Genomic DNA, 5,020 nt, shown 5'->3' with positions numbered 1-5,020 from the left:
CCCGGCTAGCCGTGACGCACTAGCCCCTTCAGGCTGTTTTCACTCTGCCAACTCCAGACCTTTCCCTGGGATCCGACTGAAGCCCGAGCCTCAGCTCCCAGCCCCCGCCCGCCCCGGCGGGTGAGCAGACATGCTTCTCAGGCTGGCGAGTGCCGGTCGCCACCGATCCTCTGTACGGGAATCTCTCCGCTTTGCCCTCCACACCCACTGCTGCATTCTCTTCCGCGGCTCCGAAGCTTCCCCCCTCCACCACCCACAGTCTCCCAATATTTTTCTTTTTTTTAAGATTCCATATATATGTGTTAGAATACGGTATTTGTTTTTCTCTTCAAAATTACTTCACTCTGTATGAAACACTTCAGGTCCATCCACCTCACTAAAAATAACTCAATTTCGTTTCTTTTTATGGCAGAGTAATATTCCACTGTATATAATTGCCACATTTTCTTAAACATCTTTATTGGAGTATAATTGCTTAACAAGGGTGTGTTAGTTTCTGCTTTATAACAAAGTGAATCAGTTATACGTATACATATGTCCCCATATCTTTTCCCCCTTGCATATCCCTCCCTCCCACCCTCTCTATCCCACCTATCTGGGTGGTCAAAAGCAACGAGCTGATCTCCCTATGCTCTGCGGCTGCTTCTCACTAGGTATCTATTTTACGTTTGGTAGTGTATATATGTCTATGACACTCTCTCACTTTGTCCAAGCTTACCCTTTCCCCTCCCCGTATCCTAAAGTCCATTCTCTAGCAGGTCTGCATCTTTATTCCCGTCGTTCCCTTAGGTTCTTCTGACCATTTTTTTCCTTATTCTTTTTTATTTGTTTTTTAGATTCCATATATATGTGTTAGCATACGGTATTTCTTTTTTTCTTTCTGACTTACTTCACTGTGTATGACAGACTCTAGGTCTATCCACCTCACTACAAATAATTCAATTCCATTTCTTTTTATGCCCTGCCACCCTCCCTATCCCAACACTCTAGGTGGTCACAAACCACCTAGCTGATCTCCCTGTGCCATGCGGCTGCTTCCCACTAGCTATCCACCCTACATTTGGTAGTGTATATATGTCCATGTCACTCTCTCACTTCATCAGAACTTACACTTCCCCCTCCCCATATCCTCATGTCCATGCTCTAGTTGGTCTGTGTTTTACTCCCATCCTACTGCTAGGGTCTTCAGGATATTTTTTTCTTAGAGTCCATATAAATGTGTTAAGATATGGTATTTGTTTTTCTCCTTCTGACTTACTTCACTCTGTATGACAGACTCCAGGCCCATCCACCTCACTACAAATAACTCAGTTTCATTTCTTTTAATGGCTGAGTAATAATCCATAGTATATATGTGCCACATTTTCTTTATCCATTCATCTGTTGATGGACACTTAGGTTGCTTCCATGTCCTGGCTATTGTAAATAGAGTGGCAGTGAACATTTTGGTACATGACTCTTTTTGAATTATGGTTTTCTCAGGGTATATGCCGAGTAGTGGGATTGCTGGGTCGCATGGTAGTTCTATTTGTAGTTTTATAAGGAACCTCCATACTGTTCTCCATAGTGCTTGTATCAATTTACATTCCCACCTACAGTGAAACAGTGTTCCCTTTTCCCCGCACCCTCTCCAGCATTTATTGTTCGTAGATTTTTTTGATGATGGCCATTCTGACTGGTGTGAGATGATATCTCATTGTAGTTTTGATTTACATTTCTCTAATGATTAATGATGTTGAGCATTCTTTCATCTGTTTATTGGCAATCTGTATATCTTCTTTGGAGAAATGTCCATTTAGGTCTTCTGCTCATTTTTGGATTGGATTGTTTGTTTTTTTGTTATTGAGCTGCATGTGCTCCTTGTAAATTTTGGACATTAATCCTTTGTAAGTTGCTTTATTAGTTCTATTTGTAGTTTTATAAGGAACCTCCATACTGTTCTCCATAGTGCTTGTATCAATTTACATTCCCACCTACAGTGAAACAGTGTTCCCTTTTCCCCGCACCCTCTCCAGCATTTATTGTTCGTAGATTTTTTTGATGATGGCCATTCTGACTGGTGTGAGATGATATCTCATTGTAGTTTTGATTTACATTTCTCTATGTTATTGAGCTGCATGAGCTGCTTGTAAATTTTGGAGATTAATCCTTTGTCAGTTGCTTCATTTGCAACTATTTTCTTCCATTCTGAGGGTTGTCTTTTGGTCTTTTTTATGGTAACTTTTGCTGTGCAAAAGCTTTTAAGTTTCATTAAGTCCCATTTGTTAATTTTTGTTTTTATTTCCATTTCTCTAGGTGGTGTGTCAAAAAGGATCTTGCTGTCATTTATGTCATAGAGTGTTCTGCCTATGTTTTCCTCTAAGATTTTGATAGTTTTTTTGCCTTACATTTAGGTCTTTAATCCATTCTGTGCTTATTTATGTGTACGGTGTTAGGGAGTGTTCTAATCTCATACTTTTCCATGTACCTGTCAGTTTTCCCAGCACCACTTATTAAAGAGGCTCTCCATTCTCCACTGTACATTCATGCCTCCTTTATCAAAGATAAGGTGACCATTTGTGTGTGGGTTTATCTCTGGGATTTCTATCCTGTTCCACTGATCTATATTTCTGTTTTTGTGCCAGTACCATACTGTCTTGATCGCTGTAGCTTTGTAGTATAGTCTGAAGTCAGGGAGCCTGATTCTCCAGCTCCGTTTTTTGTTCTCAAAATTGCTTCGGCTATTTGGGATCTTTTGTGTTTCCATACCAGCTGTGAAATTTTTTGTTCTAGTTCTGTGAAAAGTGTCAGTGGTGGTTTGATAGGGACTGCATTGAATCTGTAGCTTGCTTTGGGGAGTAGAGTCATTTTCACAATGTTGATTCTTCCAATCCAAGAACATGGTATATCTCTCCATCTATTTGAATCATCTTTAAATTCTTTCATCAGTGTCTTATAATATTCTGCATACAGGTCTTTTGTCTCCTTAGGTAGGTTTATTCTTATATATTTTATTCTTTTTGCTGCAATGGTAAATGGGAGTGTTTCCTTAATTTCTCTTTCAGATTTTTCATCATTAGTGTATAAGAATACCAGAGATTTCTGTGCATTAATTTTGTATCCTGCTACTTTACCAAATTCATTGATTAGCTCTAGCTGTTTTCTGGTACAATCCTTAGGATTCTCTTTGTATAGTATCTTGTCATCTGCAAACAGTGACAGCTTAACTTATTGTTTTCCAATGTGGATTCCTTTTATTTCTTTTTCTTCTCTGATTGATGTGGCTTGAACTTCCAAAACGATGTTGAATAAGAGTGGTGAGAGTGGGCAACGTTGTATTGTTCCTGATCTTAGTGAAATGCTTTCAATTTTTCACCATTGAGGACAATGTTGGCTGTGGGTTTGTCATATATGGCCTTTATTATGTTGAGGAAAGTTCCCTCTATGCCTACTTTCTGCAGGGTTTTTATCATAAATGTGTGTTGAATTTTGTCAAAAGCTTTCTCTGCATCGATTGAGATGATCATATGGTTTTTCTCCTTCAATTTGTTAATATGGTGTATCACCTTGATTAATTTTCGTATATTGAAGAATCATTGCATTGTTGGAATAAACCCCACTTGATCATGGTGTATGATCCTTTTAATGTACTGTTGGATTCTGTTTGTTAGTATTTTGTTGAGGATTTTTGCATCTATGTTCATCAGTGATATTGGCCTGTAGTTTTCTTTCTTTGTGATTCCTCCCTCTGTTATATTTTGGAAGAGTTTGAGAAGGATAGGTGTTAGCTCTTCTCTAAATGTTTGATAGAATTCGCCTGTGAAGCCATCTTGTCCTGGGCTTTTGTTTGTTGGAAGATTTTTAATCACAGTTTCAATTTCAGTGCTTGTGGTTGGTGTGCTCATATTTTCTATTTCTTCCTGGTTCAGTCTCAGCACGTTGTGCATTTCTAAGAATTTGTCCATTTCTTCCAGGTTGTCCATTTTATTAGGATAGAGTTGCTTGTGGTAATCTCTCATAATCCTTTGTATTTCTTCATTGTCAGCTGTTACTTCTCCTTTTTCATTTCTAATTCTATTGATTTGAGTCTTCTCCCTTTTTTTCTTTTATTTCTGATCTGATCTTTATGATTTCTTTCCTTCTGTTAACTTTGTGGGTTTTTTGTTCTTCTTTCTCTAATTGCTTTAGGTGCAAGGTTACGTTGTTTATTCGAGGTTTTTACTGTTTTCTAAGGTAGGATTGTATTGCTATAAACTTCCCTCTTAGAATTGCTTTTCTGCATCCCATAGGTTTTGGGTCGTCGTGTCTCCATTGTCATCTGTTTCTAGGTATTTTTTGATTTCCTCTTTGATTTCTTCAGTTATCACTTCGTAATTAAGTAGTGTATTGTTTAGCCTCCATGTGTTTGTATTTTTTACAGAGCTTTTTCTGTAATTGATATGTAGTCTCATAGCGTTGTGGTCAGAAAAGACACTTGATACAATTTCAATTTTCTAAAATTTACCAAGGCTTGATTTGTGACTCATGATATGATCTATCCTGGAGGATGCTGCATGAGCACTTGAGAAAAATGTGTTTTCTGTTGTTTTTGAATGGAATGTCCTATAAATATCAATTAAGTCCCTCTTGTTTAATGTATCATTTAAAGCTTGTGTTTCCTTATTTATTTTTATTTTGGATGATCTGTCCATTGGTGAAAGTGAGGCGTTAAAGTCCCCTAATATGAATTTGTTACTGTCGATTACCCCTTTTATGGCTGTTAGTATTTGCCTTATGTATTGATGTGCTCCCATGTTGGGTGCATAAATATTTACAATTGTTATATCTTCTTTATAGGTCGATCCCTTGATCATTATGTAGTCTCCTTCTTTGTCTCTTATAATAGTCTTTGTTTTAAAGCCTATTTTGTCAGATATGAGAATTGCTACTCCAGGTTTCTTCTGATTTCCATTTGCATGGAATATCTTTTTCCATCCCCTCACTTTCAGTCTGTATGTGTCCCTAGGTCTGAAGTGGGTCTCTTATAGTCAGCATATATATG

This window comes from Physeter macrocephalus, chromosome 21 (assembly GCF_002837175.3).
Source record: "Physeter macrocephalus isolate SW-GA chromosome 21, ASM283717v5, whole genome shotgun sequence".
Taxonomy (NCBI): Eukaryota; Metazoa; Chordata; class Mammalia; order Artiodactyla; family Physeteridae; genus Physeter; species Physeter macrocephalus.
Note: the sequence above shows the minus strand (reverse complement) of the source record.